This window comes from Scyliorhinus torazame, chromosome 21 (assembly GCF_047496885.1).
Source record: "Scyliorhinus torazame isolate Kashiwa2021f chromosome 21, sScyTor2.1, whole genome shotgun sequence".
NCBI classification, from domain to species: domain Eukaryota; kingdom Metazoa; phylum Chordata; class Chondrichthyes; order Carcharhiniformes; family Scyliorhinidae; genus Scyliorhinus; species Scyliorhinus torazame.
In genome coordinates this window covers 59058905-59084616 of record NC_092727.1, presented here as the reverse complement: position 1 = coordinate 59084616, position 25712 = coordinate 59058905, and the positions used below count along the sequence as shown (strand labels likewise).

Sequence of the window (25712 nt, the reverse complement as noted above, 5' to 3'; positions counted from 1 at the left end):
TAAAGATGCAGCAATTCCGCATGTAGAAATTCTGACTGTAAAAATTAAATTCCAAAGAAATGCACAAAGGCCCCTTTACATTGTTGAGATAAAGCCCTGACCAACAGAGACAATACGAGGACAAAGAACCCGGCTGATTCCTGGGATGGCGGGACTGTCATATGTGAGAGACTAAATTGGTTAGGATTATATTCATCTGAGTTTTGAAGAGTGAGAGGGGATTTCGTACAGAACTTATAAAATTCTAACAGGATTAGAATGTTAACAATAGTGGGGGAGTTCAGAACTAGGGGTCATAGTTTGAGGATAAAGGGTAAACGTTTTGCAAAGAAAAACAAAGAACAGAAACAGGCCCTCAGGCCCTCCAAGCCTGCACCGATCGTGATACCACCCTTGGCCAAAACTCTCAGCACTTCCTAGTGCCGTATCCCTCTATACCCATCCTATCCATGTATTTGTCAAGATGCCTTTTGAACAGAGTTAATGTATCTGCTTCCAGAACCACCCCTGGGAGCGCGTTCCAGACACTCACCACCCTCTGTGGAAAAATCCTGCCTCGCACATATCCTCTAAACTTTGCCCCGTGGACCTTAAATCTATGCTCCCCAGTAACTGACCCCTCCACCCTGGGAAAGAGTGCCTGCCCATCCACTCTATCCATGCCTCTCATAATCTTGTAGACCTCTATCAGGTCGCCCCCCCCCCAATCTCCGTCTTTCTAATGGAAACAGTCTGAGTCTATTCAGCTAACACCCTCCAGACCATGCAAAATCCTGGCAAACCTCCTCTGCACCCTCTCCAAAACCTCCACATCCTTCTGGTAGTGTGGCGACCAGAATTGTGCGCAATATTCTAAGTGCGGCCTTACCAAGGTTCTATACAACTGCAGCATGACTTGCCAGTTTTTATACTCGATGCCTCATCCAATGAAGGCAAGCATTCCGTTTGCTTTCTTTTTGGACTGAGGTGAGGAGAAATTTCTTCACCCAGAGAGTGGTGAATCTGTGGAATTCACTACCACTGAAAGTAGTTGAGGACAAAACGTTGTATAATTTCAAGAAGGAATTGGGCTAAAGGGATCGAGGGATATGGGGAGAAAGCGGGAGCTGGATTTTGAAGTTGATGATCAGCCATGGTCATAATGAATGGTGGAGCAGGCTCGAAGGGCCGAATGGCCTCCTCCTGCTTCTATTTTCTATGTATGTTTCTATGCAACCCTGAATAGTTGTGGGGGCGAAACCCATGCGTACACGGGGAGAATGTGCAAACTCCACATGGACAGTGACGCAGAGCCGGGATCGAAACTGGGGCTTTGGCGCTGTGAGACTGCAGTGCTAACCCACTGCGCCACCGTGCTGCCCGGGATGGAACTTATTGAACTTATACAGTGAATGGTAGAACCCTCAAGTGTATTGAAAGTCAGAGAGATCTAGGTGTACAGGTCCACTGGTCACTGAAAGGGGCACAACAGGTGGAGAAGGTAGTCAAGTAGGCATACGGCATGCCCGCCTTCATTGGCCGGGGCATTGAGTATAAGAATTGGCAAGTCAATTGGCAGCTGTATAGAACCTTAGTTAGGCCACACTTGGAGTAGAGTGTTCAATTCTGGTCGCCACACTACCAGAAGGATGTGGAGGCTTTAGAGAGGGTGCAGAAGAGATTTACCAGGATGTTGCCTGGTATGGAGGGTGAAGAGAGATAATCCTGAAAAGCATTGAATCACTACACCAGACGCCTGAAGTTCTGAACACTCAGGGTCAGTGGTAGAGCCAGATAGGCTGGGTGTGTGACAGTGATTGCAGTGTAAGTTTTCCTAATAGAAGCTGCTTTTACACTCCAGCTAACCAGTATGGACTCCAAAACAAATGCATTCTGACAGTGAGAGACCACAGGCATTAAGGTTTTTCTCAGGGTGAAAGAGTCAATTACTAGGGGACATAGGTTTAAGGTGCGAGAGGCAAAGTTTAGAGGAGATGTGCGAGGGAAGTTTTTTTTTTACACAGGGTAGTGGGTGCCTGGACCTCGCTGCCGGAGGAGGTGGTGGAAGTAAGTATGATAGTGACGTTTAAGGGGTGTGTTGACAAATAGGATGGGAGTAGAGGGATACAGACCCAGGAAGTGTAGAAGGTTTTAGGTTAGATGGGCAGCATGGTTGGCACAGGCTTCGAGGGCTGGAGGGCCTGTTCCTGTGCTGTACTTTTCTTTGTTCTTTGTTGCAGTTCTATTTTAGTACATTGGGTCACATCTTGTAGGAGCAGTGCATCCCTCAGTGTTCACTTCCCAGCCTTTTCTCTGTGCCCTTCAGCTCAAAAATCTGTTCATCAAATCAAAAGTTTCAGTTCAACGTGTCCATGCCAGCTCTCTGCAAGAGTTAGCGGACTTGCACTTTGTGCAGTGTATGTGGGAGCTGATGACAGAACAGTGAGGGCAGTGGGGCCTCTGGGACCACAGTGCATCATGGGATTATTCCCAAAGCAAGGATGTGAAGGCATTGGAGAAATAAAGAAAGGAACAATTGGAGTCAAATCGAAATGGGGCAGGGTGGATGGGGGGATTGAATTATAATAATAATCTTTATTGTCACAAGTAGGCTTAAATTGACACTAATGATGTTACTGTGAAAATCCCCTGGTCGCCACACTCCGGCGCCCGTTCGGGTGCACAGAGGGAGAATTCAGAATGTTCAATTCACCTAACAGCACGTCTTTCAGGACTTGTGGGAGGAAACGCACGCAGACACTGGGAGGATGTGCAGACTCCGCACAGACAGTGACCCACACGAGAATCGAACCTGGGACCCTGGCGCTGTGAAGCAACAGTGCTAACGACTGTACCACCGATTAAGAAAGACAGAGAGGTTAAACACAAAAATGAAGTAAGAAAACATTTTAAATTTAAACCGTTGGGCATCAACAGTTTAAATTGTTCAATCCTGGGCTGGAGAGGCTGACTGATATTACATATTAGTGGTGAATAGATAACTATACCCATTAAATGCCCAGTTGGCAGCAAGTTGGTGATGGCACTGGGCTCTTCCTATCAGCAAAGGCAGAAGCCCAAAGATCATGGCGCACCCTCCGATTGGGCCTCCGGTTTCTCTGGTTTACCAGTCATCCTCAAGTGAACAGGTTTCCCAGTGGCATACCTGCTAAATGGCCAGCTCTGGAAAAATTGCACCCAATGTCGCACCACAGTCAATTCTGGGTTCCTGACCCAGAATTGAGCCAACATCAGAATCACAACACGACCAGGAAAATCCAGCCCAGCAAATTAAATTGATAGGGTGTAACAGGCAGAGGTTAACAGACACAGGGAATGCAATAAACATAGACTGCTGAGTTTTCAAGAAGGAGATGGGAAACATGAGTTGGGGAAACTCCCAATTCCACAAACTTAGTTCTGTGAAGGAGGCCACAGAAGCAGTCCAAACAGACAGCCATTGTTCCAGATGGCTTCATTATGAATGCTTGGTTAAGCTCAAAGATTGGCTAATGTACTCAGCTCAGCAGGCAATGTTGGCACAGCTTGCTGAGAAGTGATAACTTTGATTGACTGGCATCTTTATTAAACTATAATAATCTGACTTTTCTTTGAAGAGTTTTTTAAATTACCTGTGTGTTTATTTACACAAGGTGAAAAGTGGATAAAAACATCATCACTGACATTATAAATGGTGGCTGTGATTGATTGATCGATTGCTTTATGGAAAGGTAAAAGGAGCAATGTATTTTAAAGAGAATGTCAACAGTCTACTTTTATTTGGTACCTGATGAGAGAAGGAGATCTGCCCCAGAGTTCAGGACTCCTTTTCATGCCTCCTCAGAGGTGCTATAAATCACGTCAATTAATAAAGTGGTCTGACTCCATCAGATTTGTGGGTGGGGTTTAAACGGTCTGCACCCACATTGGGACCGGCACGGGAGCGAGCGCTGCGTAAAGGCTAGGTAGCCGCACTCTTAACCCTAGCCAGCAGAGGTAACCAAAACTGGAATGGGGATGGGAATCCCAAAATCAAATCCTGCCAAAATTTTTGAAGACTGCTGACTTAACTGATTCTGACTCAATGAAATTCTGGGCCAGAGGGCGTAACTGAAATAGATTAATGAATAGGCACAGAGATATAGAGCAGACAGAGGGAGAATGCAATAAGTGAGAGGGAGTAAATGGTAATGGGGAGCATGAATGTGGTGAATGTATTCACCAGAATAAGTTGTCTATAGAGTACTGTAATATGATCCCTTTTCCATGTAGTGGACTGGAACTCTGGTGGGGTCCGTCGCTGGCTCCGCCCCCCGGACGGTGTATAGACCGGCCGCCTGGGGGCGGCGCTCAGTTGTTACAGCGATCTCAGGCAGGCAAGTTCTTGTGTAATAAAGCCTATGTTCTCTCGCTCTCATCGTCTAGCAGTGGATTAATGGTACATCAATTTATTACACAACGGCATCACTATGGGAGCTGCTCTGAAGCCTGATAAGTTGGAACTCGAAGCACGAGCAGCAGAAGCTAAGGAAATCTTCTCCCACTGGCTCTGCTGTTTTGAGGCCTACCTCGACTCCTCTGCAACGCCTCCCTCCGACGCCCTCAAGCTGCACCTCCTCCATGCCCGGGTGAGCCACCGAAACTCAGGTACGATTCAGGACGCAGCCACGTACGACGCGGCGGTTGCGATTCTGAAGAGACAGTTCGTGAAGCCCGTGAACGAAGTGTTCGCGTGGCACCTCCTCACGACCCGCCGACAACGCGCCGGGGAAATCGCTGGACCAGTATCTGGAGAGCCTGACCCTACTCGCCCGCAACTGCAACTACAGGGATGTGAAGGCCGACTAGCACATAAAGCTGATGATCCGAGACACATACGTGGCTGGGGTCCGGTCTAACTACATCCGGCAGCGGCTGCTGGAAAACGGGGCTACTACCTACAGGACATGGTAAAGCTAGCCTCCTCGTTAGAGGTGGACTACCAGAGCCTCAGCGCGTTCCCAGCAGACCCAGCGAACCCCTCGTGGGCACCACCAGACCCGACGGCGTCCCAGGCCTGGGCCGCACGGCTGCCCGTTCAGCCCGGGGGACCGCCTTGCTACTTCTGCGGTCAGGGCCAACACCTCCGTCAGCGTTGCTCAGCCCGCACTGCGACATGCAGCGACTGCGGCAAAAAGGGACATTTCGCCAGAGTCTGTCTGGCCCGAACCAAAGCCCCAAAGTCGAAAGCGTACCAGGCCCGACCCATGGACTCACAGTCCCGCAGACCTCACAATGTGGCTGTGTGCCTGCCGGTACCGCCCCCTTCAGACGCATCATCCGCCTCGTGCAGCTCGTGGGGGCCGCCATCTTTAACCCAGCCCGGCACGTGCGACCGATGGGGGCGGCCCTCTTGGTCGCCATTTCCGACCCAGCCCGACACGTGCAGCCCGTGGGGGCTGCCATCTTGTGACCCCGATAGTGACCTTCGACCACGCAGACTACCCGCAGCTCAGTGCAGTCACTCTCGACCAGTCGCGGCCAAAACACCTGAAGACCTTGATGATGGCTGTCCGGGTCAATGGGCACGAGACCCACTGTCTTTTCGACTCCGGGAGCACAGAGTGCTTCGTCCACCCCGACACGGTAAGGCGCTGCTCCCCCCACATCTACCCCGCGTCTCAGACAATCTCCCTTGCTTCCGGATCACATTCAGTGCAGATCCGAGGGTACTGTGTTGCGAACCTTGTGATACAGGGCGCTGAGTATGCCCGTTTTAAACTGTATGCTCTCCCTCACCTACGCGCCCCACGACTGCTTGGACTCGACTTCCAATGCAGTCACCGAAGTCTGACCCTAAAATTCGGCGGACCCCTGCCCCCCCTCACTGTATGTAGCCTCGCGACCCTTAAGGTCACCCCCCCTTCGCTCTTCGCGAACCTCATCGCTGACTGTAAGCCCGTCACCACCAGGAGCAGGCGGTACAGTGCACAGACATGATCTTTATCAAGTCAGTGGTCCAGCGACTCTTGAGGGAGGGGGTCATCGAGGCCTGCAACAGCCCCTGGAGAGCACAAGTGGTGGTTGTCAGGACCAGGGAGAAGAATCGGATGGTTGTGCACTACAGCCTGACCATTAACCGGTTCACGCAACTTGATGCGTACCCCCTCCCCCGCATAGCGGGGATGGTCAACCAGATCGCACAGCACTGTGTGTTCTCAACGGTCAATCTAAAGTCTGCCTACCACCAGCTCCCGATCCACCCAGAAGAGCGCCACTACACTGCCTTAGAAGCAGTCGGCCGACTCTTCCACTTCCTCAGGGTCCCGTTCGGCGTCACTAATGGGGTCTCGGTTTTCCAGAGAACGATGGTCCGAATGGTGGACCAGTACGGGTTGCGGGCTACATATCTGTGGCCATGATCAGCAGGACCACGACACCAACCTCCAGAGGTACCTCCAGGCCGCCCAATCCCTCAACCTCACATATAACAAAGAGAAGTGCGTTTTCCGCACAAGGCGGCTAGCCATCCTCGACTATGTTGTGGAAAACGGGGTCCTAGGGCCCGAACCCGACCGCATGCGCCCGCTCATAGAACATCCCTTTCCCCACAGCCTCAAGGCCCTCAAACGCTGCCTGGGGCTCTTTTCCTACTAGGCCCAGTGGGTCCCCAACTATGCGGACAAAGCCCGCCCACTTATCAAAGCCACTATATTCCCCCTGACCGCGGAGGCCCGCGCAGCCTTCAGCCGCATCAAGGCAGATATTGCCAAAACCCCGATGCACACGGTGGACGAGTCCATCCCTTTCCAGATAGAGAGTGATGCGTCAGACGTCGCCCTGGCCGCCACCCTCAACCAGGCGGGCAGGCCAGTAGCCTCTGAGATTCGACACTCCTCTGTCGAGGAGGAAGCGCAAGCCATAGTGGAAGTGTGCGGCATTGGAGGCACTACCTAGCCGGTAGGAGGTTCACCCTCGTCACCGACCAGCCGTCGGTCGCCTTCATGTTCGACAACGCACAACGGGGCAAAATAAAAAACGACAAAATCTTGAGGTGGAGAATCGAACTCTCCACTTATACTTACGATATGAAGTATCGTTCTGGGGAGCTCAACGAGCCCCCAGATGCCCTGTCCCGCAGCACATGTGCCAGCGCGCAAGATGACCGACTTCGGGGTATCCACAATGACCTCTGTCACCCGGGGGTCACTCAGCTTATCCACTTTATTAAAGCCTGCAACCTGCCCTACTCCACCGAGGAGGTCAGGGCCATGACCTGGGATTGCCAAGTCTGCGCGGAGTGCAAGCCGCACTTCTACCGGCCAGAGAGGGCACACCTGGTAAAGGCCTCCCGGCCCTTTGAGTGCCTCAGCATCGACTTCAAAGGGCCCCTCCCTTCCACCAACCGTAATATGTACTTCCTAACCATTGTTGACGAATACTCCCGCTTCCCCTTCGCTATCCCATGTCCCGACATGACCTCGGCCACTGTTATAAAGGCACTGCACAGCATCTTCACCCCGTTCGGTTTCCCTGCGTACGTCCACAGTGACCGGGGCACCTCGTTCATGAGCGACGAGCTGCGTCAGTACCTGCTCAGTAAGGGCATTGCCACGAGCAGGACTACGAGCGACAACCTGCAGGGAAACGGGCAGGTGGAGAGGGAGAACGCGACGGTATGGAAGGCTGTCCTTCTTGCCCTCCGGTCTAGAAATCTCCCGATTCCCCGCTGGCAGGAGGTCCTCCCCAACACGCTCCACTCCATTAGATCGGTCCTCTGCACAGCCACAAACGAGATGCCCCACGTCCATTTTTTTGTCTTCCCGAGGAAGTCCATCTCCGGGGTCTCGCTTCCATCCTGGCTGACGACTCCGGGACCTGTCCTTCTCCGGTAGTATTCGAGGAGCCATAAGACCGACCCCCTGGTCGAGAAGGTCCAGCTGCTGCACGCCAACCCCCAATATGCCTACGTCACGCACCAAGACGGACAGCAAGATTCGGTCTCCCTCCGGGACCTGGCCCCTGCTGGATCTCATGCAAATGCGCACCCCCCTCCCGCCTACCGCCACCCCCCAACCCTTTACACCGCCCAGGGCTCCTGTACTGTCCCGAGCCTACACTGCCGCCATCCACCACCCTCCTGCCGCCATCCAGCTCCCCCTGCCTACCCCCACTCCTCAACCGTCGCTGACACGCCGGACCGAAGCTCCAAATGACACGCTCCCGGAGTCAATGACTACATCGTCAGCACCCGCTGCACCACCAGGGCTGAGGAGGTCCAATAGAACAGTCCGGCCTCCAGACAGACTGAACATTTGATGACCCCACTTCACCCCCGCTGGACTTCATTTTTTTTTTAAACAGGGGGTGAATGTGGTGAATGTATTCACCAGAATAAGTTGTCTGTAGAGTACGGTAATATGATCCCTTTTCCATTTAGTGTACTGGAACCCTGGTGGGCTCCGCCCCCTAGACAGACGGTATATAGACTGGGGCGGCGCTCAGTTGTTACAGCGATCTCAGGCAGGCAAGTTCTTGTGTAATAAAGCCTATGTTCTCTCACTCTCATCATCTAGCAGTGGATTAATGGTACATCAATGAACATATAAGACCATAAGAAATAGGGGCAGAATTTGGCCACTCGGTCCATCGAGTCTGCTCCGCCATTCAATCATGGCTGATATTTTTCTCATCTCTATTCTCCTGCCTTCTCCCCATAACCCTGATCCTCTTATTAATTAAGAATCTATCTATCTCTGTCCTAAAGACACTCAGTGATTTGGCCTCCACAGCCTTCTGTGGCAAAGAGTTCCACAGATTCACCACCCTCTGGCTGAAGTAATTCCTCCTCATCTCTGTCTTAAAGGATCGTTCCTTTAGTCTGAGATGGTGTCCTCTGGTTCCAGTTTTTCCGACTAGTGGAAACATCCTCCCCACATCCACTCTATCCAGGCCTCTCAGTATCCTGGAAGTTTCAATAAAACCCCCCTTCATCCATCTAAACTCCAACGAGGACCCAGAGTCCTCAACTGTTCCTCATACAACAAGCTCTTCATTCCAGGGATCATTCTAGTGAACTTTCCAAGACCAGCACATCCTTCCTTAGATATGGGGCTCAAAACTGCTCACAATACTCCAAATGGGGTCTGACCAGACTCTTTTAAGGCTCAACAGTAGATCCCTGATCTTGTATTCTAGCCCTCTCGACATGAATGCTAGCATGGCTTTTGCCTTCCTAACGGCCGACTGAATCTGCATGCTAATCTTAAGAGAAGTTTGACAAGGACTCCTAAGTCCCTTTGTGTTTCTGATTTCCTAAGCATTTCCCCATTTAGAAAATAGACTATGCCGCCATTCTTCCTTCCAAAGTGCATAACCTCACACTTTTCCACATTGTGTTCCATCTGCCACTTCTTTGCCCACCCTCCTAGCCTGTCCAAGTCCTTCTGCCACCCCCTTGCTTCCTTAATACAAATATGTGCAGAAGGACAGGTATTATCATCTGCTAACTTAGCAACAGTGCCCTCAGTTCCTTCTTCCAGATTATTTCAAAAAATATATTTTTATTGAAGTATTTGTAAAATTTTATAACAATAACAAAAAAAGAACATTAACATGGTGAAAAAGTGGATATTTCCCCAATTGGCATTTCCCCAAACGGCTCTATCTTCACAAACCACATAAAATAACACAAAATATCACTTACCCTCTCCCCCCACCTCCCCCCCCCCACCCCCATCTCGGAATTCTGCTACTGCCAACATTTTAAATTTCTCCAAGAAAGTCGCTGAATGACTGCCACCTCCGGGAGAACCCGAGCATTGATCCTCTTTGTCATGATATTCAAACACACATCACAACACACACATCATGGTAGACAGACCAACAGACCAATTAGCACACATAACACGACAGCCAATCACAGACAAGAGCAGACACAGTATAAGACAAGAAACACGACACCTCCTAGGCAGTCCATCTGGAGACAGGACAAGGCCAGGACCTCATTAACAAGACACTCACACAGTCACCACGTGCTGAGTACCAAGTCAGATGTGTAAATAACTAGTTGGAATAAAACTGCGTTGTACCAATCGCAACCGTGTTGGTTCGTCTGTACCTCAGAGCACCCAACACCACACTCTTAAGGCAAACTTTATTTTCTCGAGGTTGAGAAACCCAGCCATGTCACTGACCCAAGTCTCCACATTAAAAGGATTCGTCTCCGGGCTACCAGGGAGGCAAAGGCCAGAACGTCGGCCCCTTTCACTCCCTGATCTCCCGGATCTTCTGAAACTCCAAAGATCGCCACCTCTGGATTCGGCCCCACCCGCATACCTACCACCTTGGACATTGCCTTGGCAAACCCCTGCCAGAACCCTCCAAGCTTCGGGCACGCCCAAAACATATGGACATGATTCGCTCGGCTTCCCGCACATCTGTCTTCTACCCTGAAAAACTTGCTCATCCTCGCCGCCATGTGTGCCCGGTGGGCCACCTTAAACTTGATTAGACTGAGCCTGGCACATGATGAGGAGGAATTGACCCTACTTAGGGCTTCCGCCCACAGACCCGGCTCTAACTCTCCTCCTAAATCCTCCTCCCATTTGCCCTTAAGCTCCTCCACCGGGTTTCCTCCGTCTCCAACAGCTCCTGGTAGATATCCAACACCTTCCCCTCCCCCACCCAGGTACCGGAAACTACTCTGTCCTGTATCCCCGGTGGTGGCAAGAGCGGGAAGGCCGCCACCGGTTTCCTCAGGAAGGCCCGCACTTGCAAATATCTAAAGCCGTTCCCTGGCGGCAGTTTAAATTTGTCCTCCAGCGCCTGCAGACTGGGAAAGCTCCCATCGATAAACAGGCCACCCATCCTTTCGATACCTGCCCACTGCCAGCTCTGGAACCCACCATCCATCCTACCCGGCAGGAACCTGTGGTTATTACACATCGGGGTCCAGACCGACGCGCCTTCTGCCCTCTTGTGTCTCCTCCACTGCCCCCAAATTTTCAGAGCCGCCACCACCACCGGGCGTGTGGAGTAACGGGCCAGCGTGAACGGCAGAGGTGCCGTTGCCAGTGCTCCCAAACTGGTGCCTTTCCATGACGCCGCCGGCAACCGCTCCCATGCCGACCCCTCCCCAATACCCACTTCCTAATCATGGTTATATTGGCCGCCCAGTAGTAGTTGCAAAAGTTCGGCAACGCCAGCCCACCCTCCCTCCGACTGTGTTCCAGCAACACTCTTTACTCGCGAGGTCTTATTCGCCCACCCAAATCCCGAGATGATCTTATTCACCTGCTTGAAAAAGGCCTTAGGGGTGAAGACGGGAAGGCATTGAAATACAAACAGAAATCTGGGGAGGACCGACATTTTCACGGTCTGTACCCTCCCCGCCAGTGACAGCGGGACCATGTCCCATCTTTTAAAGTCCCCTTCCATTTGTTCCACTAGCCAGGTCAAATTAAGCTTATGCAACAAATCCCACTTCCGAGCCACCTGTATTCCCGGGTAGCGAAAACTCTTCTCTACCCTCCTAAGCAACAGCTCACTCAGTCTCCTCTCCTGCCCTTTAGCCTGGATAACAAACAACTCGGCTCTTCCCCACGATCAGTTTGTACCCCGAAAACTGCCAAATTCCCTCAAGATCCGCAGCACTTCCCCATCCCCTCCAGTGGGTCCGAAATACACATGAGGAGATCATCCGCGTAGAGCGAGACCCGGTGCCCCCTCCACCCCCACCCCCCCCTCCCCCGCCCCGCCCCGGCACCAGCCCCTTCCAGTTCCTTGAGGCTCTCAACGCCATGGCCAGCGGCTCAATGGCTAGAGCAAATAATAGCGGGGAGAGGGTGCACCCTTGCCTCGTCCCCCGGTGCAATTTAAAATACCCCGACCTCAGCCGGTTCGGGCGCACGCTTGCCACAGGCGCCTGGTACAGCAATCGCACTCACCGAATAAAGTCCTCACCAAACCCAAACCTACCCAGCGCCTCCCACTCCCCCGATTAAAGCTTTCTCTGCATCCATCGCTGCCACAACCTCTGCTTCCTCCCCTTCCGAGGGCATCATAACAATATTTAAAAACCTCCGCACATTGGCATTAAGTTGCCTGCCCTTAACAAATCCAGTCTGGTCTTCCCCTATCACCCCCAGGACACAATCCTCTATCCTTGTGGCCAAGATCTCAGCCAATAGCTTGGCATCCACATTTAGGAGCGAGATTGGCCTGTGAGACCCGCACTGTTCAGGGTCCTTCTCCCGTTTAAGAATGAGTGAGATCGAGGCCTGCGACATTGTAGGGAGGAGGATTCCCTGCTCTGTCGCCTCATTAAAGGTCCTTATCATCAGTGGGCTCAATGTCTCTGAAATTCTCTTCAAAAATTCCACCGGAAAGCCAACCGGCCCCGGATCTTTGCCCGACTGCATACCCTCTAGCCCCTTAATAATTTCTTCTATCTCGATCAGGGCCCCCAGCTCCTCCACCAGGCCCTCCTCCACCCTCGGGAACCTCAACTGGTCCAGAAATTGCCTCATCCCTTCCGCTCTACAGTATAATTTACTGTAGAATTCCTGAAAAACTTCATTCACCCCCCCTGGATCCAAGACCAAATTACCCTCTTTATTCTTTACCCCACCAATCTCCCTGGCCGCCTCTCTCTTCCTGAGCTGGTGCGTCAGCATCCTGCTCCCTTTCTCCCCATACTCATAGACCCTTAGCCTTTCTCAGCTGTTCTACCGCTTTCCGTGGTCAGCAATTCAAACTCGGTCTGAAGCTTACGCCGCTCCCTCAGGAGCCTCCGTATAACTCCTATCCACCCGAAGTATTGCCTCCACTAACGTCACCCTCTCCGCCCTTCCGTTTTTTCTCTATGAGACCGGATCAATATTAGTTCCCCTCCAACAACAGCCTTCAGGGCTTCCCAGACCGTCGCTGCCGATACCTCTCCAGTGTTGTTTGTTTCCAGGTAGTTCTGGATATTCTTATTTACCTGCCCGCAAACCACCTCGTCCGCTAACAACCCCACAGCTAGTCTCCACAGCGGATGCTGCCCTCTCTCCTCCCTAAGCCGCAAATCCACCCAGAGCGGGGCATGGTCCGAGACTGTAATCGGCAAATATTCCGTCCCCGCCACTTTCAGGATCAACGCCCTGCCCAGAACAAAAAAGTCAATACGGGAATAAACTTTGTGGACGTGGGAGAAAAAAGAAAACTCGCTCACCCTCGGCCGTGTGAACCTCCAGGGGTCAACATCCCCTCATCTGCTCCATAGAGCCCTTCAATTCCTTTGCCGCCGCTGGCCTCTTCCCTGTCCTGGATTTTGAGCAGTCCAATTCGGGTTCAGTAACCGTATTAAAGACCCCGCCCATGATCAAGTTGTGTGACTCAAGGACCGGGATTGTGCCTAACATGCACCTCATAAAGTCCACGTCGTCTCAGTTCGGGGCGTAGACATTCACGAGCACCACTCGGACCCCCTCCAGCTTCCCACTCACCATTATACACCTACCCCCTTTATCAGCCACAATTCTCCCAGCCTCAAATGCCACTCGCTGACTGATCAAAATTGTTACCCCCTGGTCTTCGAGTCCAGTCCTGAGTGGAACACCTGACTAACCCAACACTTCCTTAACCTCATCTGGTCTGTGACCTTTAGATGTGTCTCCTGGAGCATTGCCACGTCTGCCTTTAGTCCCTTTAAATGCGCGAACACGTGTGCTCTCTTAACTGGCCCATTCAGACCTCTCACGTTCCACGTAATCGGCCTTGGCGGAGGGATAGCCCCCCCCCCCCCCACCGACTAGCCATCACCCTTTTTAGGCCAGCCCCGAGCCCGCGCCCCCCGCTTCCCCGAGCACCCCCTTAAGCAGCAGTCGCCCCCGACCTCCCATTTATACCCTGAAAATAATTTCTCCCTTGCCAGCAAAGCAGCCACCCCCCCATCATAATACCAGAAATCTGATCTCCCAAATCATACACCAACTCAACATGAGCTTACCCCCCACTACGCTTCCGAGAGTCAGCTGACCCATGCTGACCCCGATAGCTCCCGCCCCTGCCGCCGATCAGACTATCACCTCATTGTTCGGACCCCTCTCCCACATAGAAGAAACCTATTTACAGGATCCCATTCCCCAGTAAGTAAACAACAGCTCTCAAGAAGACATTAACATAACCATAAACCAGAACAGAAACACTCACTTAAAACAAGACCCAGTCTCCCGAAGGATAATGCTAACTTCAGGGCCCCCCTGCCCGCCTGTATCAACTCCCTGCAAAACAAAGCACCCTCCCCCCAATCCTCCAGCTCATTCTCTCGCCCAAGACTAAATACAATCTTGTTTAAAACAGAACACAATTACAAACCACTGCCACATCCCATCTCCGGAGCTTAAGTGTCTTTTAACTCGAGTCCAACTTCTTCTCTTTAATAAATGTCCAAACATCATCTGGTGACTCAAAATAGTCGTGTTGATCTTCATGCGTTACCCACAACCTCACTGGGTATAACACCCCAAACTTCACCCCCTTCTTAAAGAGGGTCGCCTTTGCCTGGTTGAACCCAGCATGTCTCTTGGCCAGCTCCGCTCCCAGGTCCTGATAGATGCGCACCTCACTGTTCTCCCACTTGCTGCTCCGTTCCTTCTTGGCCCACCGCAAGACGCGCTCCTTATCTGAAAAACGGTGAAAACGAACCACCACGGCCCTTGGCGGGTCATTCGCCTTGGGCTTCCTAGCGAGGGCTCTGTGCGCTCCATCCAGTTCTTGGGGTCGAGGGAAAGCCCCCGCTCCTATCAGCGACTCCAGCATACCCGACACATTTGCTCCCGCATCTGGTCCCTCAATGCCTTCAGGAAGGCCAACGATTCCTAAATTCTGCCTCCTGGTTCTGCTCTCCAGCTCCTCCAGCTTCTCCTGCATCTTCCTGTGGCGGTCATCTAGCACCTCCACCTTGTGCTCCAGTACAGTTATCTCGTCCTCTTGGTTGGATAGTTTTAACTCGATCTCCTGAATCGCTTTCCCCTGGGCCGCCTGAATCACCACCATTTGGTCGATCCATGCTTTCATCGGATCAAGCGTATCCTTTTTTAGCTCGGCAAAGCAACTCTTGAAGAACTCCATCTGCTGCTCCTACGGCCAGTGAGCCGCCGCTCCCTGGTCCTTGCCGTCTGCCATGCTTTGCCGCACTGTCAGCTCCACTCGCTTCCCTCCATCGGGACTAAATCGTTTCACACGGCCACTTTTGGTCCAGCTATCCAAACATCGGGGGGGGGGGGGGGGGGGGAAATCTTCCTTACTATTGCTCACTCCACCGATTTATTTCATAAAGTCCACAAAGATCAGGGAAAAAAGGTCCGGAAGTCCGTTTCAGGCGAGAGCTATCGAATGCGCGACCTAAGATTCAGGGTGGGAGATATAGGAGGGATGTCCGAGGTAGGTTCTTTACTCAGAGAGTCGTTAGTGACTGCCTGCTGTGATAGTGGAGTTGGACACTTTAGGAACTTTCAAACGGTTATTGGATAGGTACATGGAGCGCACCAGAATGACAGGGAGTGGGATAGCTTGATCTTGGTTTCGGACAATGCTCGGCACAACATCGAGGGCTGAAGGGCCTGTTCTGTGCTGTACTATTCTACGTTCTACTCCTCCATGGCCGCCACCGGAAGTCCTTTCTTCCAGATTGTTAATGTATATTGTGAAACGTTGAGGTCTCAAAACTGACCCGAGGCACACCATTTGTCACCGGCTGCCATCCTGAAAAATAACACTTTATCCCCAATCTCTGCCTTCTGCCAGTCAGCCAATCCTCTATCCTTGCCAGTGGGCTCTTAACTTATTTAACAGTCTAGATAGCAACATAACTGGTGGGGGTAACAGATTTGGGGGAGATGATAGTCACATGGTGATCATAACAGAGCGAATCAGAGGAAAACTAATGTGAACGAAGTGAAAATTACAGAGAGGAATAAAAGATATAGAACAAAGAACAAAGGAAAATACAGCAGAGGAACAGGCACTTTGGCCCTCCAAGCCTGCGCCAATCAGGCTGCCCGTCGAACCTAAAACCTCTCCACTCCCCGAGTCCGTATCCCTCTATTTCCATCTTTTTCATGTATTTGTCAAGATGTCCCTTAATCATCACCATCGTACCTGCTTCCACCGTCTTCTCTGGCAGCGAGTTCCAGGCACCCAGTACCCTCGGTGTAAAAAAACGGCCCTCGCACATCTCCCCTCAACTTTGCCGCTCGCACTTTAAATCAATGTCCCCTAGTAATTGACTCTTCCACCCTGGGAAAAAGCTTCTGACTATCCAACATAATTAAAGAGGAATGAAAGGAACAGAGGCAGAAAAGAGAAGTAATGAAAATGAGAGGGCGGAGGGGCTGGATTCTCCTTAATCGCTTTCAGCACGCTGGTGGGATGCTCCGTTTCGCCGGCTGCTCAGTGGGGTTTCTCATTGTGGGGCAACCTCGCGCCATCGGAAACCCCCGGGCTCCCGGCAAAATGGAGCATCCCGCTGGCGGAGAATCCAGCCCGAGGTGAAAGCAGGGTGTGGAATAGGAGATAGGGCACAGTAAGGGGAGCTATTCACTAAGCATGGAGTTCTACACTCGCACTGGACGGAAAAGGATCAACCCATTTGCAGCACTGAAATCGGCTCATTCAAAGCACAGAGAGATCTACTTATTCAGTATGAAGAAGTAATTTGCCATTCACCACAACGAGGTGGGGGGGTGCGAGATCTACTCCGAGCATTGCGAGGGATCAGCTCGCTCAGTTCTGAGTGTAAGTGGCTCTTATTGGATTGAACTGGGCGTCCCATGGGGTTCAGTAAGAAATGTGGCTTGAGAAACATTTGCATTACTTCTGGGTGCTGCTATGCAGAGCTAGGTCGCATATTCGGTAGCTCCCGCTTGGAACGGACTTTTGGGCTCTTTACAGGGCCCCCACAGCATTTGTTTGACATTTCCTGGTGTGGGAAGAAGACTGCAACACTCCCCCGACAGTGTCCCCCAGGAATGGTATGTCTCTTGGTTACCAGACCCGGCAGAAACAGTAAAAGATTTGGCTGTAACTGCAGGGGAGAGAGGGGCCTCTTCCAGCATGCAGGTGGGGGAAGGGCAAGCTTAAAGCTGCAAGCTGACTTTAGGGCCTTTATTAAAAGGTGAATTCTAGCAGCAGAGGGAACAACTGTGAAAAGATCTACCAAGGCCATTGAAGAAGAGGGGACGAGGCTTCCGGTGGCGGCCAGGGAGGAGTAGGTCGCGCATTCGGCAGCTCCCGTCTGGAACGGACTCTCAGACCTTTTTCAGAAGTTTCCACAGACTTTTGGGGGCAGATTGGTGAAGCGAACACTGCCAAAAGGATTCTCTTTCGAGACCTTCGGTTGCGGCTATGCGGAGCTAAGCCGCACATTCGGCGGCTCCCCCAAAAACTGACTTTTGGGCTCTTTTCAGGGCCCCCAACGGCACGTTTCCGACGTTTCCCAGTGTGGGAAGGAGTTAATAATAGCTCCCCGTCAGTATATAGCTTTAACGAGGAGCGGAGCGACAAAAACGGTGGTGGTGGACCAGAAGAAGGGAGGGAAGGAGTACAAAATGGCGGCGGGCGGAGGCCAGGCAGCGTGGAGGCAGTGGGCGGAGGAGCAACAGGAGGGTATCCAGCGCTGCCTCTAGAGGGATTAAAACGGACCTGCTAGAGCCGATGAAGGCTTCTATTGATAAGCTGCTGGAGACACAGACGGCCAAGGGGGTGGCGATCCGAAAGGCTCGACAAAAGATCTCTGACAATGAGGACGAGATCTTAGGCCTGGCGGTAAAGGTGGAGGCGCACGAGGTGCTCCACAAGAAATGGCAGGAGCGGTTCGAGGAGATGGAGAATCGATCGAGGCGGAGGAATCTGCGGATTCTGGGTCTCCCGGAGGGGCTGGAGGGGCCGGGCGTGGGGGCCTATGTGGTCACCATGTTGAACTCGCTGATGCGAGCGGGGTCCTTCCCGGGGCCCCTGGAGCTGGAAGGGGCCCATAGGGTGTTGGCGAGGAGGCCCAAGGCTAACGAGCCTCCGCGGGTGGTGCTGGTGCGGTTCCATCGGTTCGTCGATCGGGAGTGTCTGCTCAGGTGGGCCAAGGAGGAGAGGAGCAGCAGGTGGGAGAACGCGGAGGTTCGGATATATCAGGACTGGAGTGCGGAGGTGGCAAAGAGGAGGGCCGGGTACAATCGAGCGAAGGCTGTGCTGCACAGGAAGGGGGTGAAGTTTGGCATGTTGCAGCCGGCGTGATTGTGGGTCACCTACAAGGACCGGCACCATTATTTTGAGTCTCCGGAGGAGGCGTGGGCCTTTGTTCAGGCCGAGAAGCTGGACTCAGACTGAGGGCCGGGATGGGCGATTGGGAACTGCGGTGGATATGTTATGCTTATTTTTGGTTCGGGGGGGGGGGGCTTTGCATTGTTTTGGGTTTCTTTTTCTCTGTGTTTTTCTCTTTCAGGTTGGGGAGGGTGGATGGGGCGGGTTGGGCACTGTTTTGGTTGGTGGCAGGGCCTGGTAGGTGGAGAGCGTAGGCTTTTTTCCCGCGCCGAAGACTGGGGGGGGGCCGGGCCGGGCGGGGAAGGGAGGATTGTTTCCCGCGCTTAGAACGGAGGGGGGAGGGGGAGAGCCTGTGGATGGGGAGCGGAAGAGGAGGGTGTGCCACACAATGGGAGGAGTCGAAGGGGGGGTGGGAGTGGCCGGGGTCAGCAGGAGTCAGCTGACTTGCGGAAGTGTAATGGGGGAGTAAACCAGCTAGGATGGGTCCGAGCCGGGGGGTGGTTGGGGGATAGGGGGGTGGGGGGAAAACGAGTTGCTGCTGCTATGGTCAAGGGGGAGCTGGAGCGAGTGGGGGGTGGGGGGGGGGCCGAGGCGGGGGTATGCCGCTGTGGGGAATGGGCCGGGTGTGGGGTGCGGGCGCATGGCTGGCCGAGGAGGGGTCATGGCTAGTCGGCGGGGGAGGGGGGGGCGGTAGCCCCCTGATGCGGCTGATAACCTGGAATGTAAGGGGACTGAATGGGCCGGTTAAGCGGGCCCACGTATTCGCGCACCTGAAGGGGCTCAAGGCGGATGTGGTTATACTCCAGGAGACACACCTGAAGGTGGCAGACCAGGTAAGACTGAGGAAAGGGTGGGTAGGTCAGGTGTTTCACTCTGGTCTAGATGCCAAAAATTGAGTGATGGCGATCTTGGTGGGAAAGAAGGTGTTATTCGAGGCGTCGAGCATTGCGGCAGATAATGGCGGTAGGTACATAATGGTAAGTGGTAAGTTGCAGGGAGAGAGGGTGGTACTGGTCAATGTGTATGCTCCGAACTGGGACGATGCGGGTTTTATGCGGCGTATGTTGGGTCGGGTCCCAGACTTGGAAGTGGGGGGCCTGATAATGGGGGGAGACTTTAACACGGTGTTGGATCCGGCACTGGATCGCTCCAGGTCTAGGACGGGTAGGAAGCCGGCAGCGGCTAGAGTGTTGAGGGGATTTATGGACCAAATGGGAGGGGTGGACCCTTGGAGGTTTGCAAGGCCGGGGGCTAGGGAATTTTCATTCTTCTCACATGTCCATAAGGCTTATTCTTGAATCGACTTTTTCATTTTGAGTAGGGCGCTGATAGCGAGAGTAGAGGATACTGAGTATTCGGCAATAGCCATTTCGGACCATGCCCCGCATTGGGTGGACTTGGAGATGGGGGAGGAGAGGGACCAGCGCCCGCTCTGGCGCTTAGAAGTGGGGCTGTTGGCGGCCGAGGAGGTGAGCGAGCGGGTCCGAGGAAGTATAGAGAGGTACTTGGAGACCAACGACAACGGGGAGGTCCGAGTGGGGATGGTATGGGAGGCACTGAAGGCGGTGGCGAGGGGAGAGCTGATCTCCATTAGGGCCCACAAGGAGCGGAGGGAGAGGGAGATGCTGGTGGGGGAGATGGTGAGGGTAGACAGGAGGTATGCGGAAGAGCCTGAGGAAGGATTGTTGAGGAAGAGGTGCCATCTCCAGGCCGAATTCAACCTGGTGACCACCAGGAAGGCAGAGGTGCAGTGGAGGAAGGCCCAGGGGGCGGTCTACGGGTATGGGGAAAAGGCAAGCCGGATGCAGGCGCATCAGCTTCGGAAGCGGGACGCAGCTAGGGAGATCGGGGGAGTTAAGGACAGGGGAGGGAGCGTGGTGCGGAGTGGTGTTGGCATCAATGGGGTCTTCAGGGACTTCTATGAGGAATTGTACCGATCCGAGCCCCCACAGGAGGAGGGAGGGATGGGCTGTTTCTTGGACCAATTGAGGTTTCCAAAGGTGGAAGAGGGACTGGTGGCGGGACTGGGGGCCCCGATTGGGCTGGAGGAGCTGATCAAAGGGATAGGAAGCATGCAGGCGGGGAAGGCACCGGGGCCGGACGGTTTCCCGGTCGAGTTCTATAAAAAATATATGGACCTGTTGGGCCCGCTGTTAGTTAGGACCTTTAATGAGGCAAGGGAGGGGGGGCTTTACCCCCGACGATGTCCTGGGCACTGATCTCCTTGATCCTGAAGCGGGACAAGGATCCCCTGCAATGTAGGTCTTACAGACCGATTTCCTTGCTAAATGTAGATGCCAAGGTGCTGGCGAAGGTCTTAGCCACGAGGATTGATGATTGTGTGCCGCAGATCATCCATGAAGACCAGACGGGTTTTGTGAAGGGGAGACAGTTGAACGCGAATGTGCGGAGGCTTTTGAACGTTATCATGATGCCGGCGAGGGAGGGGGAGGCGGAGATAGTGGTGGCGATGGACGCTGAGAAAATCTTCGATAGGATAGAGTGGGGTTTACCTGTGGGAGGTGCTGAAGAGGTTTGGGTTTGGGGAGGGGTTTGTCAGGTGGGTTAGGCTGTTGTACAAGGTCCCGATGGCGAGTGTGGCCACAAATAGGAGGAGGTCCGAGTACTTTCGGTTGCACCGAGGGATGAGACAGGGGTATCCCCTGTCCCCCCTGCTCTTCGCACCGGCGATTGAACCCCTGGCTATGGCACTGAGAGAGTCGAGCAACTGGAGGGGGTTGGTGCGGGGTGGGGAGGAGCATAAGGTGTCGCTCTATACAGACGACCTGCTGTTGTATGTGGCGGACCCGTTGGGAGGAATGCCAGAGGTAATGAAGATCCTTAGGGAATTCGGGGATTTTTCGGGGTACAAGCTCAATATGGGGAAGAGCGAGCTGTTCGTAGTTCAGCTAGGGGACCTGGAGAGGGGGATTGGCGAGCTCCCACTAAAAAGGGCGGAGAGGAGCTTCAGATATTTGGGGGTCCAGGTGGCCAGGAGCTGGGGGCCCTGCATAGGCTTAACTTTACAAGGCTGGTGGAGCAAATGGAGGAGGAGTTCAAGAGGTGGGACGCGTTGCCGCTGTCCCTGGCGGGTAGGGTGCAGTCAATCAAAATGACGGTGCTCCCAAGGTTTTTGTTCCTGTTCCAGTGCCTCCCCGTGTTTATCCCAAAGGCTTTTGTCAGGCGGGTTAACAGGAGTATAATGGGGTTTGTGTGGGCGCGAGGGACTCAGAGGGTGAGAAGGGTGTTCTGGAGCGGAGTAGAGATGGGGGGGCTGGCGCTGCCCAACCTCTGTGGGTACTACTGGGATGCCAATGCGACAATGGTGCGCAAGTGGGTGATGGAGGGGGAGGGGGCTGCATGGAAGAGGCTGGAGACGGCGTCCTGTGTGGGTACGAATCTGGGGGCGCTGGCAACGGCGCCGCTGCCGCTCCCTCCAAGGAGGTATACCACGAGCCCGGTGGGGGTGGCAGCCCTCAGAATTTGGGGGCAGTGAAGGCGGCATAGGGGGGGAGTTGGGACCTCGGAATGGACCCCATTACGGGGGGACCACTGGTTCGTCCCAGGAAGAACCCAAGGAGGGTTTTCGGGGTGGCACAGGGCAGGGATACGAAAGTTGGGGGACCTGTTTGTGGATGGGAAGTTCGCGAGCTTGGGTGAGCTGGAGAAGTACGGGCTCCCCCCGGGGAACACCTTCAGGTACTTACAGGTAAGGGCATTTGCCAGACGGCAGGTGGTGGAATTCCCGCAGCTACGGCCACACACAGTACAGGACAGGGTGCTCTCGGGGGGGTGGGTGGGATTGGGGAAGATCTCGGAAACTTACCAGGTGATGCAGGAGGAGGAGGAGGTCTCGGTGGTAAAGGTAAGTGGGAGGAGGAGTTGGGAGAGGAGATCGAAGAGGGGACGTGGGCAGATGCCCTAGGGAGGGAGATGCCCTAGGGAGGGTGAATTCTTCTTCTTCGTGCGCGAGGCTCAGCGTCATACAGTTTAAGGTGCTGCACAGGGCACACATGACCGGGACAAGGATGAGCCGGTTCTTTGGGGGTGAGGACAGGTGTGTTAGGTGCTCAGGGAGCCCAGCAAATCACACCCATATGTTCTGGGCATGCCCAGCGCTGGAGGAATTTTGGAAGGGCGTAGCGAGGACGGTGTCGAGGGTGGTAGGATCCAGGGTCAGACCGGGCTGGGGGCTCGCAATATTTGGGGTGGCAGAGGAGCCGGGAGTGCAGGAGGCGAAAGAGGCCGGAATTCTGGCCTTTGCGTCCCTGGTAGCCCGGCGAAGGATTCTCCTTCAGTGGAAAGATACGAGGCCCTCAAGCGTGGAATCCTGGATCAGCGATATGGCAGGGTTCATTAAATTGGAGAGGGTGAAGTTCGCCTTGAGAGGGTCGGTACAAGGGTTCTTTAGGCGGTGGCAACCGTTCTTAGACTTTCTGGCAGAACGATAGACATTGGCCAATGGCAGCAGCAGCTCGGGGGGGGTTTACTTTATTTTTGTTTATGTTATTTACACTGGAGGGTCTGAGGGGGTGTATACACCTGTTGTGTTAAGTCGGGGTGTTAATGTTAATTTATTATTTATGTACAGGGGGGGGAGAGGGGTTTGGGGGTTGCTTTTTTAGATTGTGTTTTGTACTTAACCCTGTTGGGTTCTTTTTTCTTTCTCATTTTGTTATTGATATTTTATGAAAACCTTTAATAAAAATTATTTTTTTTAAAAAGAGAAACATTTGCATTTATATAAGTGCCTTTCATAGCCACAGAAAGCCACAAAGTGCTTTACAGCTAACAAAATACTTTCAAAATGTAGTCGCTGTTGGAAAGACAGCAGCCAATATGTACACAGCAAGCTCGCACACACGGCAATGTGTTTTTGATATAGATTGAGGGTTAAATACTGGGCAGGACAATGGGAAGAACTTCCCTGCTTTTCTTCGAAACAGTGCCCTGGGAATTTTTACAGCCCCCTTAAGAGGACAGACACAGCCTCAAGTTGGAAATTTTGAGAGACAGCACCTCCAACTGTGCAGCCCACTCTCACTATTGCACTGAAGTGTCAACTTTGATTTTTGTTCTCAAGCCCGAGAGTGGGACTTGAACCAACAACCCTCTGCAGCAGAGGTGACAGCACTATAGAGTGACTAGACATCCCGTTTGGCAGAGACAGATTGCGCTTTTTCCTCAGCATCCCGGTGTTTATCCCCACATTGAGGTCTGCACCGACCCTCTGAAAGAGCTCCCTTCCGAGGCCCACTCCCTCACCCCATCCCCCTAACCCCATCTGCACATCTTTGAACACAAAGGGGCAATTTTTTAACATGGCCAATCCATTTAACCTGCACATCTTTGGACTGTGGGAGGAAACCGGAGCACCCAGAGGAAACCCACGCAGACACAGGGAGAAAGTGCAAACTCCACATAGACAGTCACCTGAGGTTGGGGTTGAAATGGGTCCCTGGCGCTGTGAGGCAGCAGTGCCGTCCATAAACTGTCCTGACAGTTTTCCCAAGATTGCATAAATGTCTATTTTCAGCTCCACTGAACTTTGTCCCTTTAACTTGGCCCTCACATTCCATCCAGTGAATCATGATTGGCTCCCCACTCTGCAACTGGATCCTCGATTTTCTGACCAACAGACCACAATCAGTAAGAATGAACAACAACACCTCCTCCACAATAGTCCTCAACACCGGCGCCCCACAAGGCTGCGTACTTAGCCCCCTACTCTACTCCCTGTACACACACGACTGCGTGGCAAAACCTGGTTCCAACTCCATCGACAGGTTTGCTGACGATACGACCATAGTGGGCCGGATCTCGAATAACGATGAGTCAGAATACAGGAGGGAGATTGAGAACCTAGTGGAGTGGTGCAGCGACAACAATCTCTCCCTTAATGCCAGCAAAACTAAAGAGCTGGTCATTGACTTCAGGAAGCAAAGTACTGTACACACCCCTGTCAGCATCAATGGGGCCGAGGTGGAGATGGTTAGCAGTTTCAAATTCCTAGGGGTGCACATCTCCAAAAATCTGTCCTGGTCCACCCACGTCGACGCTACCACCAAGAAAGCACAACAGCGCCTATACTTCCTCAGGAAACTAAGGAAATTCGGTATGTCCACATTGACTCTTACCAACTTTTACAGATGCACCATAGAAAGCATGCTATTGGGCTGCATCACAGCCTGGTATGGCAACTGCTCGGCCCAGGACCGCAAGAAACTTCAGAGAATCGTGAACACCGCCCAGTCCATCACACAAACCTGCCTCCCATCCATTGACTCCATCTACACCTCCCGCTGCCTGGGGAAAGCAGGCAGTATAATCAAAGATCCCTCCCACCCTGCTTACTCACTCTTCCAACTTCTTCCATCGGGCAGGAGATACAGAAGTCTGAGAATACGCACGAACAGACTCAAAAATAGCTTCTTCCCCACTGTCACCAGACTCGTAAATGACCCTCTTATGGACTGACCTCATTAACACTACACCCTGTATGCTTCATCCGATGCCAGTGCTTATGTAGTTGCATTGTATATGTTGTGTTGCCCAATTATGTATTTTCTTTTATTCCCTTTTCTTCCCATGTACTTAATGATCTGTTGAGCTGCTCGCAGAAAAATACTTTTCACTGTACCTCGGTACACGTGACAATAAACAAATCCAATCCAATGATGATGACAGATGATTGACAGTAGTGTCCACCAATGCCACACTTGCAGAGGCGGCATCACCCCCCCCCACTATCTTGGCACTGAGAAAGCACTGATCAAACAAGAAAACTAATTTGGAGCAGTGAAATTCATGGGAACCAGGGAGAGGGCATCAAATTCATGGGTCAGGAGACAAAGTCAAGACAACCTGAGAGGGTAAAATCTGGCCCTAAATGCAAATCATCTGGAATGAACTACATTGAAATATCAAACAGCAAAAACCGAGATGCCGTTTACAGCCCGTTTCGTTCTCAGTGTGACACTGGCCTCTACAGCGAATCATCGTTCTCATAATTATGGGGCTGGATTCTCCGCAGCCCCGCCCCAAAATCGCGTTCGGCACGGGGGCGGAGAATCCAATTTCACACCGAAATCGGGCCTGGCGCTTCTCCAGGATCCGAGAATCGGCGTAATCACGGAGTACTCCGCGTGGCTGGGGGCCCATTGCCAGAGGCGAGCCCAGCGATCCTCTGCTCCCGACCGGCCGAGTTCCCCACTGTGTGGAACTAACCACCTATTGCCGGTCGGGATGCTCGTGTGGTGGCTGCGGACTCAGTCCGCGGCCGCCCTGCTGGGGCGGCGGGGGTATTCGGACACCGGGGGGGGGGGCCCTTATAGGCGGCCGGGGGACAGATCGGCGGAGTCAGATCTTCGGGCGAGGGGCCGATAAGGGGGGGGGGAGCTCTAATTTCTCTGACTGCCTCCGCGGTCTGAGTCCGCCATGGCACTCGGTGCAGC

General features: G+C 53.0%; 1 protein-coding gene across 2 annotated transcripts in view; it reads right to left on the bottom strand.

The window, feature by feature from the left end:
* barx2 (BARX homeobox 2) overlaps nucleotides 1-25712 on the bottom strand; it is a 124671-nt gene that overhangs the window by 58127 nt on the left and 40832 nt on the right. The window lies entirely within an intron of this gene.